The 16,738-nt window shown below is 36.1% G+C and overlaps 1 long non-coding RNA gene across 2 annotated transcripts in view; it reads left to right on the top strand.

Annotated features, from left to right (window-relative positions):
* LOC133251709 (uncharacterized) overlaps window positions 1-16,537 on the top strand; it is a 198,056-nt gene extending 181,519 nt beyond the window's left edge. The window contains exons 3-4 of one of the 2 annotated variants that reach the window (XR_009737750.1): window positions 14,039-14,196; window positions 16,103-16,537. This is a non-coding gene — a long non-coding RNA (uncharacterized LOC133251709). Of the gene's footprint in view, window positions 1-14,038; window positions 14,197-14,778 lie in introns of both variants that reach the window. The other variant, XR_009737752.1, reaches the window with a different exon arrangement.
* The last annotated feature ends 201 nt before the right edge of the window (window positions 16,538-16,738 follow it).

Raw genomic sequence — 16,738 nt, 5'->3', positions numbered from 1 at the left:
TGTGTTACGGATTCATTTTGATATTTGGCAAAACTAATACAATTATGTAAAGTTTAAAAATAAAATTAGGAAAAAACATTAACCATTTCCGGGCATTCACTTGGGTGGTCTGAGAGTGCTACATCACACATTCACTGGATCTTTGGGAGGCTCACCCACACTCTGGTCTGCCACCTCACCTAAAATCCTGAAAGCTAGTCTTCCTGAAGGCACTATTAGAACTTCAATATTTATTTCTTATCAACTGATATTTTAGAAGATTTTGTAGAAGAAAAGGGTGAAGGGAATGCAGATGAAAGCTTTTGACATCCATTCAATAAGGGTTTGGTAAAGACATACAGGACACTAAGGGCAAGAATTCCAGTGGTCATGTATGGTTGTGAGAGTTGGACCATTAAGAAAGCTGAGCAGTGAAGAATTGATGCTTTTGAACTGTGGTGTTGGAGAAGACTCTTGAGAGTCTCTTGGACTGCAAGGAGATCAAACCAGTCAATCCTAAAGGAAATAAGTCCTAAATATTCACTGGAAGGACTTATGCTGAAGCTGAAGCTCCAATACGTTGGCCACCTGATGCAAACAGCTGACTCATTGGAAAAGACCCTGATGCTGGGAAAGATTGAAGGCGGGAGGAGAAGGGGATGACAGAGGATGGGGTGGTTGGATGGCATCGCCAACTCAATGGACATGAGTGTGAGTAAACTCTGGGAGTTGGTGATGGACAGGGAGGTCTGATGTGTTGCAGTCCATGGGGTCACAAAGAGTCAAACACAACTGAGTGAACTGAAGTGAACTGAAGGGGAAGAAAAGAGATTAAGGACTATATCCTTTGGATTCCACATGTATAATTTACTGTCTGAAAATTAGATTTTTTTTTTTTTTGCTTGAAACAGAGTATAACCATTTATGTTCCCCTAATTAAAGCTGTACATCACAAAAGGATGACATATGATTATAGATGTTTCTGAATAAGTGTAGTGGACAGAAAGTTCCTTGAATCATGTAGAAAAGAGTGGAAGAATGTGTGTTTGTATGTGTGTAAAATTATCATCTAACTCAAAATGTTGTATGTGAGACCAGCTCCCATGCAAAGCAAAGACAATCATGAGAAATACTCAAAATACAACTGAAGCCACATACTGGGCACTTCCTTAGGGTGAACTATGGATTTTGATATTTCCAGTTAATCACTACACATTTAAGCAGGCCAACTCAGGTTCTTTGGTTTGTGACAACTAAACCAGCATTATAACTATCTAGATGTTTGGCTTGTAAGTGTAAAGTATCATTGTTATAGACCAGTTATTGAAATATAATTCAGTTAGAATCTAGTTTCTTAATTTGGTGGATCTATATTTGAGAGACAATAAGAAAAGCATTTGAGGATATAAAGAATGAACTCATTTACTTCTAGTATTCTTTTCTTCTATTACTACATAATCAGATTCTCTTCAGTAGTCAAGTTAGTGGAACAGAAATTGTCATTTATTCAGTTAATATGTATTGAGACAATGGTTTGTGTGCAGCAGATATAACAAAGAACTAAGAAACAGATTTCTTTATGTAACCAGTATTCTACTTTGAGTGAGATTAGATAGATACAGATAATAAACACTTATAGAAATAAACATTGAAAGTATATATGTGATGGATTTGAGAGAATAAGAACACCTAAGATGGGGATTCATGTCTTATATTATTGCACTTAAGTGAATACCAAATTCTCAACATGAAGCAACCCTGCAAGATTTGTGTGAAGATAATTCCACATGGAGAGAACAGAAACACTCTACTGTGAGGATATTCTGGGGTTCCAGTTTTCCAATACATTTGCTACCTGATGCGAAGAGCCGACTCATTGGAAAAGACACTGATGCTGGGAAAGATTGAAGGCAGGAGATTAAGGGGATGACAGAGGATGAGATGGTTGGATAGCATCATCGACGCTATGGATATGAGTTTGTGCAAACTCAGGCAGATAGTGAAGGACAGGAAGCCTGGTGTGCTACAGTCAACGGGGTCACAAAAAGAGTCGGACATGACTGAACGACTGAACAGCAAACGATTGTCTACTTTCATGAAATAAACAATGCCAAAACTTAGTGGCTTGAAGTGTGGATTTTAATTTGCTCGTGACTTTGTGGATGAAGCAGGCAGGATGGGCTCTGTGTTGTGCACACTTCTGTTTTACATGCTATCACCTGTGGTGACTCAGTAGGGCTGGGAGATCTATTCACATTTCTGATACATTTGTACTAGCTGATGCCTAGAAGCTGAGCTGGGGCTGTTGGTTTGGGCCTCAACTCTTCCTCATGTGGATCTCCCCAAGGGCTTGCTCAGCTTCCTCGCGGCATAATAACCAGCATCCAGGAGTGAGTGTTCCTAGAGACAGGAAGTGGAGGTGTCCTGTCTCTTAACGTGTCACTTCTGTCATACTGAAAGTAGTCATAGAGCACACAGACTCAAGAAAAGTGGGTGCAGACTATAACTGTTAATTGTGGGAGAAATGCAAAGAATGTATGATCATCTTTAGTCTGTCACAGTTAGCCTTTTGTCCAAAAATTATTTACATTGCACCCATATGCAAAATACATTCACCTCCCCAAACCCAAATTTTGTATCCCAATACGGTATCGGGTTTCAAAACAGGATCCAGGATTTCATATTGTAAGTTAGATTTAGGGGTTGAGGAACCTTCTAACATGGAAGAGCGAGTTGGTTCTGATTGCTGGCTGGGAGCTTAGCCAGGTTAGTCCTCTCCAGGAGGCAGCTGTGGCTTTCTTACAGCATGGTGGCTGACTTCCAAGACTGAGTCTTCCAAGAAACACGAAGTGGAAGCTGCCAGTCTCTGCAGGCCTGGAGCAGAAACTGGCACAGAAAAACTTCCAATATATTCCATCAGTCAAAGCAGTCACAAAGCCTATCCAATTTGATGGGAGGAGCATCAGGGGATTCGTGACTCTCTTTAATTTGTGTATCTGGTGTTCTCATAGGGCAGAAAGATGAATACTCAGGCAATATCCCATACTGTCATTTGTGTGATTCTCATTTAAAATTAAATCCTTTCAAAAGCTCAGAAAATGTAGACAGTGCTATAAATGGTATCTTTGAGTAGTTACTAAAAGATATCTCTGAAAACTGTAAAATCACGTTAAGACTGATTAATTAATCTAAGGGTCAGTCATCCTAATGGCACAGAGGTCTTGCTTCTAGAGTGCAGAAAGAGAAGGCAAGTGCATTAACCCCAAGGAGTCAAGAGCAGAAGGGGCAATAGAGCAAATAAAACCTCAGCACTGAATGGAGAGCTGAAATTAGAGGGATTCAGCTTAAACGTCCATTGGATGGATAGTAAGGCTAAAAATATAAGTTTGAGGTCACATTCAGGTGGGATTCAGGGATTCCCTGGTGGCTCAGACGGTATAGCATCTGCCTGCAATGTGGGAGACCTGGGTTCGATCCCTGGGTGGCGAAGATCTCCTGGAGAAGGATATGGCACCCCACTCCAGTATTCTTGCCTGGAAAATCCCATGGACAGAGGAGCCTGGTGGGCTACAGTCCACGGGATTGCAAAGAGTTGGACACGACTGAACAACTTCACTTTCACTTTCAGGTGGGACACAACAGGAAGTAAGAACAAGGGGAGGACAATAAGGAACTATTGCTTACCGTCATAAGTAGGAATGTGATACCGCCTTCTGAATATTTCCTTCAAATCCCACTAGGAATATTTAGTTAGACTTGTTTTTAAAGTAACATGGTCAGAGCCAAAAGAAACAATGAATAATTTTCTTCCTCTGGACATTAAATGTAGATAATTATATATTGCTGGCAGTAGCACATTTCTTCAAATATTATGTAGAAAAAGTAGATAACCAAAGTCTAGATTTCTCACTTGTACTTTTTTGAATACAAGAGGATACATTAGAGGATATTCTTTAAAGTTTGCTTGTGAGAACTCTGATTGTTTTCTTGCCTACAGAAGTGTAAGACTGGACAGAAAGAAACACAGGCAACCAGATACAACAGAAGAATCTATTTTTGAAAATTAGTATGACCACTATTATTATCAATTGTCTTCTTTGCAAGGGCAGAAAAGGATTTAGTTGGTTCTAACTCCTGCTTATCCTTCAAGACAACTACTTTTATTTTCTTTAGAAAGTGTTTCTCGATGTCTTATCATTCCTTTTTTTTTTTTTTAAGAAAAAATTTATTTGTTTACTTATCTGGCTGCAGGGTCTCAGCTGAGGCATGTGTGATCCAGTTCCCTGGCCAGGATGAACCCCAGGGGAACCCTGTTTCCCTGCAAACAGACCTCTGGACCATCAGGGAAGTCCCCCATACTTTCTAATCTGAGTTAGAGATTTTCTATGTTCCATTAATCATTCTGTGTCTAATATTATACCTTTCATAATGTACTTAAAAAATTGTACTTGTTTTTTCCCAATAAAAATGTGCATATAGTAGCTGTTTCTTACTGTCATAGATCTGCTCTGTCCACTATGGTAGCCATATCTGGCTATTATTTATTAATAGATTTAAATATAGAGTGTTTAAAGGTGCATTAAATTAAAATTCAGTCCCTGAGATGCACCAACTACACTTCTGGGGCACAGTAGCCTATGTGGCTCATGGCAACCACATGGGAAGGTTTAGATGTAGAATATGCCCGTATTCATAGCAATTCTGTCAGAGTGCTGCTCAAATAATAATTTTTGTGGAATAAAGGAAAAATGCCTATGGCTTAACATTATTATAGTTATTTGGTCCTCATGTGGGAAATTATACATGTATACACAAACAATTTATATATATTAATCTTGGATTTTCTTGGCATGATATTAATAGCTATTCATGAAATATAAATTAAAACTTGGACATACTAAATAGAAGCATTTTAATTCACAGAAATGATTAATGGTCACACAGGTAAATTCTATTTGTTCTTAAAATTATTTGGACAGTCTGGCTTGGTTAATGTCTGAGGTAAACTAATCTTAAACTCTTTCATGGGCCATTTTGAGGACCCATACTGAGGAAAATGGAGTGGGTAAGAGGGTAGATCTGTATAAATCATCATTCCAAACCTTAATTTAATTCACACTGAAAGATGCCTTAATATTTTTTGATAGCAATTAACTTAAGTTATGGGCTTCCCATGTGATGCTACGGATAAAGAACCCACCTGCCAATGCAGGAATTATAAGAGACCTGGATTTGATCCCTGGGTCAGGAGGATCCCCTGGAAGAGGGCATTTCAACCCACTCCAGTATTCTTGCCTGGAGAATCCCATGGACAGAGGAGCGTGACAGCCTACAGTCCAGGGGGTTGCAAAGAGTTGGACATGACTGGGCTACTAACTCTTAAGATATAACATATTTTCAAGAAGCAATCAGCGAGATAGTGATATAATGAAAACTGCTCAGAGTTTCCAAAATTTCTTTTCAGACATGAAGGGGTCTGAGTCCTGTTAAACAAGCATAGGAATCAGCAACTAAATGACAGAATTTTCTAAGGCCCTATTTTTAGCTGTTTGGAAAACTATAGAAATGACCTTATAAGTTGTTCTCTTCATTGACCCATATAAAATGATAACAGTGATTAAACAGCTGAAGGAGTGTGCCCATGAGTCCTTAGAGAGACCTGTGCTCTTGCTTAGTGACTGTCTAGATTTATGCATTTTGCTTATTCAGCTGGAAAAGCATATCAGAGTCTTAATCCTAAATGAAGAGGAGAGAGAAAACCCCCATGCTTTGGAAAATATGAGAGAAAGAAAATTAAATATTGACTGAAGAAGAAAATTTCTAATTGGATCGGAAAAGTTAATTCATTATGAAATAGAAAATGAGGCCATATCTCAAAGTGGTCTCAGATACACAAGCATTTACTAGTCAATTTTTCCATTATGGATTGCTACCTATGGCAGGGTAAATTTTTCATTTTCCCTATATATGTGTTCCTATGTTACATGCTTTCTCATCTCTCCTGTTATTTTATAAATGGACTAAGTAGAGCATACTCCTGGTAATATGCATCCAAAGTATCTGTTTCTAACTGTAATAATTATGTAAAAAGAGTTTACTGCTTTTGCTTACATTTGCCTGAAACTCATATATCCAGATCTTTATTTTACCTTATGTCTTCTTAACCTTTTTTTTTTTAATTTCACATTTTATAACCTGAATCCTTATGCAATGCTCTTTCATATCTACCCCTATAAACTTTAGGCCCTCTCTCCTGAACTACAAAGTAGTCTTTAGCTGTACTTAAGTTTTTTATTCCTTGCTTAGATGATCTGATGTGAATATGTGGGTGTTGGAATAATAAGAACTTGCAGAGTAAAAAAAAAATCCATGCATTGGAGTTTATCCTAACATAAAATATAAGTCTTATTTTTTGAGAACAACAATATACATAGTAGCAATAAAAACAAGAGCTTTAGTTCTATTCTTTGTATCAAAATTGTTATATATTAAGATTTTTATTTTATGTGTTAAAATTCATAATCTACCTGAGCACTATAATATCTTTAATTTGGTCATTATTTTTAGTCAACTTGCACAATTACTAATGGAATTTTCTCCATTATTGACTTCACTGATGACTCAGCTGTATAGAATCCACCTGCAATGCAGGAGACTTTGGTTTGATCCCTGGGTTGGGAAGATCCCCTGGCATGGGAAATGACAACCTGCTCTAGTATTCTTGCCTGGGAAAACCCCATGGACAGAGGAGCCTGGTGGGCTACAGTCCATGGGGTTACAACATGTTAACTGAGTATGCACACACGTACTCCATTATCAGGTATAAAATTGTGGAATTTGACCTGGTTCCTTCCTACTTACTGCTTGAGACTGAATCCGATTCTGCAGTTATCACAGATGTGATAAAATTTTTAATTGACTTTAGCCATCAAATATGATTTTAAACATAGATGGACTGAATCTACCATAAAACTTTTTTGCTGTAGTGGTAGTCTTTCTCAGCTTGCAGGCTTCATCAAAAATTTTTCAAGGTCATTTTCTATTTGGAGAGCACAGGTAATTGGACTTTGGTTAGTGAACAGTTACTTTTTGGAAATATAGAGGGCCTTTTTATTAGAGAGGGAGCCTATGAAGTTGTCAGTATTTGAGAACAACAGAAGCTCTTGAATCTATTTTCAAACTACAGTTTCAGTGACCTTTCTGAAGCACAAATAAAATGTGAGTGTATCACTACTCTACTTAAAAACGTTCATGGATTCCATAACCCCTAAATTCCAAATTCCACAGCAGGGTTTTCAAGTTTAAAATGTTTCCTAATTATTTCTCCAACTAAGTATCCTACCACTCCCTGCCACTTATTTGCTGTTCTTTCTACAGCAAGCAGCTTGCAGTTTGCAAATAACCATACTGGTTCATTCTTAGGCCCTTGCCTGTATGCTTTCCCACTGCCTTAGCAACTCACCCACCATGTCTTCTTCCCATCCCCAAACATGCACTTAGCTTCTGCTGTTTTGTTTGATTTACAAATATCTGCTCAATCTTTTTTTTTTACCTTTGTGATAAGTTATCTGACCACTGTCTCCTCTACATAAAAAACTAAACAACTGGAATTGTCTCCTTTTGAACCTGGAATAAATAAAGAGGAAGGAAAAGCAGGCATTTTAATCAGCAAAGTAATGTCTCTGCTTTTTAATATGCTGTCTAGATTGGTCATAGCTTTTCTTCCAAGGAGTGAGCATCTTTTAATTTCATGGCTGTAGTCACCATCTGCAACAATTTTGGAGCCCAAAAAATTAAAGTTCCATCACTTCATGGCAAATAGATGGGGGAACAATGGAAACAGTGACAGACTTTATTTTCTTGGGCTTCAAAATCACTGAAGATGGTCGCTGCAGCCTTGAAATTAAAAGATGCTTGCTTCTTGGAAGAAAATCTATGACCAACTAGATAGCATATTAAAAAGCAGAGACTAATTTACCAACAAAGGTCTGTCTAGTCAAAGCTATGGTTTTTCCAGTTGTCATGTATGGATGTGAGAGTTGGACTATAAAGAAAGCTGAGTGCTTAAGAACTAATGTTTTTGAACTGTGGTGTTGCAAAAGACTCTTGAGTGTCCCTTGGACAGCAAGGAGATCAAACCAGTTAGTCCTAAAGGAAATCAGTCCTGAATTTTCATTGGAAAGACTGATGCTGAAGCTGAAACTCCAATACTTTCACCACCTGATGCAAAGAACTAACTCATTAGAAAAGACTCTGATGCTGGGAAAGATTGAAAGCAGGAAGAAAAGGGGACGACAGAGAATGAGATGGTTGGATGGCATCACTGACTCAATGGACATGAGTTTGAGCATGTTCCAGGAGTTGGTGATGGACAGGGAGGCCTGGCATGCTGCAGTCCATGGGGTCACAAAGAGTTGGACACGACTGAATGGAACTGTGAATTTTGTATAATTTTGTAATAAAAATTTTTGTTTTGAAAGAATGAGTCACCGGTAGAGTATATATTTAATCATTTGCATAGGACATCAATTTTTAAACTTTATTATCAATATCAAAATGCTAATACTAAAAAACTGAGCACTAAAGCAGCATAATTGAAGGATACATATGGTTAAAATTACAGCAAAGGACAGTTATCTTAATCCATTATGATTTTTGTGGAATGAATTCAAGTATTTCTTTAAATTGTGTATTTTATATTTATATTATGGGGATATTTTGGAAGTGGAAGACATAATTTTGATCCTTAAGAACATTATAGTTTGGCATGATGGCTTCACAATACAGGGAAATGGCACATTTTGGAGACAAACATTCTAGGGATGAAATCTTGACTCAGACAATTCCTAGCTATAATATTTTGAGCGAGTTGCCCTTTTCTAAGGCTCAGAGTCTTCACCTGAAAAAAAATCAGGATAAAATTACCTACCTACCAGGATTTTTGTTGTATTTATTCTCCTCCTCTTTTGTAGGCCTCCCTGTGTTGACCTGTAGTCCAAACAAGAGAGCTTATTCCATAAATGTCTATTCTTGTCTGCTCTTTTTCTCTCTCTTCACATTTGCACACGTGATTCCACGACTCACAACATCTTTATTACTATATATTCACTGATGAATCCCAAGGTTACGTCACCAGGCTGGACTGTGAAACTTTTGAGTCTGAAACTTCTTTCCCACCATATATAGTCACTTGGTTCCCACAGGTGCCTCATACTGAAACTGCATAATTCAGTTCCTCATTTTCTGCTGTGCTTCACTCTCAGGCTTTTTCTCAATACTACCAATACTGATATGCTTATCATCACTTTACCAGGAAAATCTCTCCAAATGGCACTTTATCCCTGACAGTTCTCTTAACTCTCCTTATGCAACAGACTTGCATGGAATATGAAGATGCCATCCACCAGTATAGTCATGCTTGGAAATGAGAAATCAGACTATCACACTTCAGGTTAAAGCTTCCAAAATATCCTGCTTCCCAGAGTATATTTATTATCTTAGTTGGACATGATAAGGCCATATATGAGCCGGTACCTACTTACATCAATAGTTCTAGACATTTTTCCTCTCTCTTTTGGAATCCAGTAACATGCAGGTTTTAGAATTAACTTGTTTTTTTTTTTTATATGGACTTCCTTAGTGGCTCAGTTGGTAAAGAGTCTGCCTGCAATGTGGGAGACTTGGGTTTAATCTCTGGGTTGGAAAGATCACCTGGAGAAGGGAATGGCAACCCACTCTAGTATTCTTGCCTGGAGAATCCCATGGACAGAGGAGCCTGACGCTATTACAGGCCATGCTGTTTCATAGCTCAAATGTGCCTGAACTTTTCCTTCTTCTTAGAATATCTTTCAAGTCTTCTCTGGGATTTAGTCAAAGCATTGTTTTACTCAGAAGGGCTTCTCTGGATCTCTAAGTTGAGTTTAGCTCTCCTTTTCTTTAGCACCTATCACATCTTCATGGAATTATTTGCTTATATACCTACTGTCATCCAACGGTCAACATATATGGTTGTGGTATTTGAAGGGCAGCTTTTTGTCTCCTTTATTTTATGTCCACTCAGCATCTAGCAAACTACCCACCAGGATTTGATGGCGTTAGGCTGTTCAGTAGTTGGCATCATTCAGACTCTAAAAAAATGATTGCTAGAAGCAGCTGGGGTGAGGGACTTTGTCCAACTCTATCACCATTAACTACTTTCAAAAATCATCCCATTAAATATATCTGCTTAGTAAAAAATAGTTGTTACTAGACAATGGTAGATTTTAGATAAATTCCTTAGGCTTCAACTTCCAACCAGAATGTCACTTAAGCCCTTTGGATCTGCAAATTGTGGATATGTCATTGAACATTGATTATGATAATTACTTAAAACCAAAATGATTCAGTTGGTTTTTAATCAAATGGTTAACTGCTTTTATTATAATTATCATACTAAGATTTACCACTGTTCCATCACAAATTACTTTTAGTTGCAAAATTTTAAAGGCAAGAAATAGATATTATCAAAATGGTAAAAAAATTATTCCACAGTTATCTATGTGAGGTAACTTAATTTCTGAAGATATATCCTCTTCATTATTTAAATAATGGTCCACTACCAACCGAATGCTGTACTGTTAACAGATATGATAGTAAGACCAAAATGGAATGAAAATGTACCAAAAAGAAAAAAAAAATGAGTAATGTAACAACCTTACAACTCTAAACTTAAATTACTTTCTGCTAACCTTGCTACTTACATAAACAAATGCTGTTTATATAAATATGAATAATCATATTTTGTTCAATTAAACTTTTTTCTAGACAAAAATTTAATAAACATCCATTGCCATAATCTCAAATAGCTGTTTAGGTTCATATTATTTGAGTCAAAATCTATTTTGGTTCAATATGTCTAAGTGTAAACAGGGAATAAAAATAGCCTCTTTTTTTTTAGTTGCTTTTTAATGTTTCATCAAAGAAACAGTTTATCAAAGAAAAATTTTCAGTGCCTCAATACTTACCAATGGGTTATTTACTCTGCAAATAAAAGTATCTTTACAAAGCCTGCCACAATTTTTTTTAATAGTGCTAAATGGACTAACAACTTGCATTGAGTCCATTGGCAGCTATTGTTAAGGAGATACCTATTTGAAGAAGGACAGGGCTCAACCAAGGATGTGATTCATGGACTTCAAATCTCCAATTATAAGAAGGTATCAAATAGAACCACTAAATCAATTAGTTGGGAAAAAAAGAGCAGAGTAATTTTAACAACAGGAAGGAACAGAGAAAGGAAGTAATTATTATAGTCCTATAGCACTTATCTTGATTATAAAGAACAATTCGTTAGCTATTATGAGGCAGTGTGTCTTGTTTACCTCCCCCTTAATGGAGGCATCTTAATATGTTCTGAATTTCTGCCAAAAAACTCAATCCCAATATACTGAAATAAGTGACCATTTACTGATGTAAATGATTCTATTGAAGGTGCATTTTTTGGCTTCAACCAGCAAATCATTAGAGTTGATCACAAAAATCATAATCAAAATGTTTATTCATAGTTTTATTTCTTTCCGAAAATGTTAGTTCCTAGTTAAACTTTTAGATATAAGATTCATCAACAATGATGCTTTTTAAAACCTAGGCTTAAACATATTATAAATGAAGATGAGACCACTTATTAAAAAAAAAAAACACCAACAAGAAATTACACTATACACCATGAAATGATTTCAAACTTACTTGATTTCTAAAAAATGAAAACATATGATTTAAAATGTCAAGCTTTGGGCAGATGAACTAGCGTCCCATAATCTATCATCCAAAATAAACTACATTATTTAGGAAGTTTGTGAAGGCAGACAAGCTAAAATCATGCTTTATAAATTAAAAGGTTTATACTAAAGTTAAAGTTAATGTCATGAACTCAAAGTGACATTTTAAAGATGTATATGTAGGCTATTGCTTTTTATTTAGTGCTATGAAAATAGCTTCGTATTTTCAAACTCTGCTGTCAGTTTTTGTTAAAATCACCTGGCCAGTTAAATAAAATTAATGAGAATTTATGTCAACAGTATTGATGAAGGAAAAAGAAAGTTATTGAGAAATATATACAGGATGATATTATGTGGAGGGAGACAATAAATGTGTATGCATATATAATGTGTATTAAAGAAAACTTTCATATTAAATGCACATATACTATGAATTAAAGGAAATTTTCATATTACATGTCCATTGTTTTTATTTTTTTTAAATGTTCAACATAAATTCCCTCTGAAATTAGAAAAAAAGCCTTTTTTTTCTTAAAGTAAGGTCTATATATATGTAAGTAGTAAAACTCACTCAGTGAGATTTCCTTGATACCTTCTCTAAAATTCACCCACTTTACATATTCCTCCTTCCTTGATTCAATTTTTCTCCTTGGAATCATGCATCATCTCCTTGGAATCATGCATCTCCTTTGAAACATGCAAAATAAGATATTTTGCCTTTTTTATCGTGTTTATTTTCTGACTTGTCATTAATAATATAACTCCAGGAAGGTAGAGATTTTTATCTGCTTGTTCACTACTGAATATCTGGAACCAAAACTTTGACCTATAATAAGAGGATGCTTAATGAATGAATGGGCTTCCCTGGTGACTCAGTGGTAAAGAATCTGCCTGCAGTTCAGGAGATGCAGGCTCAATCCCTGGGTCAGGAAGATCCCCTTGAGAAAGAAATGGCAACCCACTCCAGTATTCTTACCTGGGAAATCCCATGGACAGAGGTGCCTGGTGGGCTATAGACCATGGAGTTGTAAAAGAGTCAGACATGATTTTGTGACTAAACAACAAATGAATGTATATATAAAGTTTTATTCATTAATGCACTCAAAATACATATATGTACATACTAATATATGCATATTTGTATTACATAGAGAGTCATGTCCTCCTACTTTTGTCTAATTCACTATCTGCTTTTAAAGAAGGGAAAAAAGAAAACCAAAAACAAAAATTTCCAAACCTCATGAAGAATGCTGTTCATGTAAATAACATCTATTTTTATAACACGTGACAACGCTGAGCGAGTACTCTGTGAGCACATTTGAAAGTAATCTCTGAAACCATGCAAGAACAAATGAGGCATTTGATATATTTATGATTATAGGCATAACTGTTGCTGCCAAGTAGACATATATCTGATTTTTCAAAATGCATTTCATTTCTATTGTGGTCTTTGAAAATAAAGCACTTTTCCATGATGCTCTGTTTGTATCCTGCTGAGGACAAATATATATCTAGAATCAAAAATATGTCAGACATAGGGAAAGTTGCCCTTTGTCAGAATCATAAGGCTTTTGAATTTAATCTATGAAGTTAGTTGATTCACAAGTACTCTTTTTTTGCCTACAGAGTTAAAAGTCTGCAACGAAGGTTGTGGTTCTTGAAGTCAGAATCACAGGCTGACTGTTATATACATATATCAAGAAGATGCTACCTGGTTTTCTGACCTTGCTAAAGCATATAATTTGAACAGTTTAGTGAAAAATTGTTAAGAACCAACTATGTACAAGACACTGTGGTAAATCCTAGGGAGGAATACAGAGATGAGCACCACACGGTTCTTCCCAGTAATACATTACATCACTGCCATCTACAACAGCTGCTATTTTTAAAGCACCCTTCATATACCAGACACTGTATCTTGAAATAGCCCTTTTGGACAATGTATTGTAATCATCATTTTACATTTTTAGAAGAATTTGAGTTTCAGATAGTTTAAGTAGTCATTTCAAAATTACTTGATGTTAATCATCTCTTGTGTATGCTCAATCGTGTCCAATTCTTTGTGACTCCATGGACTGTAGCCTGCTAGGCTCCTCTGTTTATGAGATTTTCCAGGCAAGAATCCTTGGCTGGGTTGCCATTTCCTTCTCCAATCACCTCTTGGAGAATATGCCTATTGCTATGAGAACTGCTCCCTCACCTATAATAATAGATATGATTTACACTTGCATGTTTATATGCGATCCTTTTGTTGCACTAAGAATAGGCACCAGAATTCACCTAGACTATTATTGTTCTCTTAGGAATTTGAAATTGGGATTGAGTGAGTCCAGTTCATTTGACCAGACTACTTAAAGTCACCTGAAATAAAGTCAGGATCTGACGCTTTATCTGCAAGGAGAAGTAGAAAGTGCCTGGCTGTAAGGAGAAGAAAGAAGCAAGTCTGTAAAGAAAAAGAGAGGTGAGCTACCTTTTGAGAGTATTTTGATTTCCTTTGGTTAAAGTAAGTTACATTTGATTATTGGTGACTTTCTTATTTTGAGAAAGTTCTAAGATCTAAGTTCAAAATCATTGACAGCTATGAGGTAGTAATTTGCTAGTATTCAAATCAAGCTTTCAAATTAGTGTGTCATTGTTTATATGTCAAATTATTAAAAATTTTAATGAGGAGTTAATTTATTTAATATGCCCACTCATTTTTCTCTATGCTGATACATGTTCATCGTGATTGCCAGTTTCCTTTATACATTTTGCTACACAAAGTCATTCGTGAACACTGAAGTAACCATTATATATCAAATTTGGATCCTCTCGGGTGTATAATTTTAATATTATGTCATTTTTAGTTCAACACCATCGTATATGTGACCTATCATTTATCTTATAAGAAAATAAAATTTTACAATACTGAACCTGAGGCTCTATAGAAATGATCGACTAAAAGATAATATTGATATATTTAGAAGGTATAAATAGCCATGTGTTTATGTCAACTGGGAGATTTAATGCACATAAATGTTTTTAAATTTCACTTCTGTTACAGATTATTCTCACAGTACATATGGGAGACAGCGGTCCATTTGAAACACTACCGCTACTTCTTGTTGCTTACTACTGCTGCTGCTACTAAAACCACTATTACCACCACCAAATCCACCACCACTACCATGACTAACACTTAGAGTAATATTCATCTGTGACAGCACTGTTATGAAAATCATCTCAGAGCTCTGGTCACCAATCAGACATTAGTTTCTACTGCTCATATTTAAAGTTGGTACTCTATTATCTTCGATTTGGGCAAGTCACTAAAACTGTTTGAAAGAAATTTTCCTTATTAGTATAATTTCAGAACTTTTATAAAAAGTAAACGTGATGAAGCACACGAAAGTGCTTTCTGAAACGTACAGCATTGTACACATTTAATCATTTATGCTATGCTCTAAGTAAATGCTTACCAGTAGGGTTATTAACTTTAATTAATAGTATAAAAAGTTACACTTTTGATAATTGGGAAGTTACAATTTGTCCTGCAGTAATCATTTATGAATGGACATTTCTACTGTTTCTATTTTCCAGGGTATTTATTTTTCACTCACTAAAATAATCAGGTAATCATCCTGAAAAGATATAGAATAGCTACACTATTATTTCAGTAACTTTTATACATGTGTGGCACATTTTAATTGCCATCCCCACCAGTATACCCAAAGTTGCCATTTGGTATAATGAATTCCTGAATTTCTTCAATATGTTTCACATCTATCCACATGAAATGAAAATTTCTGTTCTGTAATTAATGATGCAGAATACTCCTTTTAAATAAGGATTTTATCAGCCTGTATAACTAATGATAGAGTCATCTAAATGACCAGTTGGCTTCATTAAACTTACCAACTACTGTACTATCATCAATTCCAATTAAACGCTAAATATGTCTCTCACCAACCTGTAAACACATTTTCTAATTGGGAAGTCCCATCATGAGTAAACTTAATGGTGCCAAGTTGAACATTTAGTAGTTTAGTGAGAAATCATTTGGCTTTGAAGATATTCCTTTTTCTATCCCTGACATGCATTGCAGTTGGAAATACCCATTTGATAAAGATCGTTAGAGAAACATACACTAACTTCATACAAAGCAAGTTCAGTAGATTTAGCAGGGATCATAGATATCTTTTTGTGTTGGCAGAGCAACTGAATTCAAGTTATGAAACTCCAAAAGGAGATACTGAATAGTCAGCATGAGTAGGTCAGACAAATAAAATTATCAAGAGTTTTATCCTGGAGAATTTTTTTTTTCCATAATTTAGTGAAAAAGTTTGGACAGCCATCTAGCCTTTTCTAATTCTCTTGTTTCCTTTAAGCACCTACTGCTACTGCTACTGCTAAGTCACTTCAGTCGTGTCCGACTCTGTGCGACCCCATAGACGGCAGCCCACCAGGCTCCCCCGTGCCTGGGATTCTCCAGGCAAGAACACTGGAGTGAGTTGCCATTTCCTTCTCCAATGCATGAAAGTGAAAAGTGAAAGTGAAGTTGCTCAGTCGTGTCCGACTCTTAGCGACCCCCATGGACTGCAGCCTACCAGGCTCCTCTGCCCATGGGATTTTCCAGGCAAGAGTACTGGAGTGGGGTGCCGTTGCCTTCTCCTTTAAGCACCTAGAATACTGTCAAATATGTAGCAGAGGTTTGTTGAAGAAATGAATAAATGAACCACAGAACTAGCTCAATGACAGTATCATTTTCTTGTTTGAACATCTTTGAGAGCTGAGGATTGTCAATAAAAATAATATCATCTAATATATATTGAGCTAATTATGTCCTAAGGGCTGTAAGAATGTTTTACATGGTGTATACTTTGACACTCACAATAATCAAAAATGGAATCAGCCAGGATTTTATTTAGACAGAAACCAGACACCATTATATCAAAATGGAAGGAATCAGGGTCTTCAGAACAATTTAAGTGTTAGAGATGTGATGGTTTCCAGGAATGACTCCA

This window comes from Bos javanicus, chromosome 7, assembly GCF_032452875.1.
Source record: "Bos javanicus breed banteng chromosome 7, ARS-OSU_banteng_1.0, whole genome shotgun sequence".
NCBI lineage: Eukaryota > Metazoa > Chordata > Mammalia > Artiodactyla > Bovidae > Bos > Bos javanicus.
The sequence above is the reverse complement of the archived record's forward strand: the minus strand, read 5'-3'. Positions and strand labels throughout refer to the sequence as shown.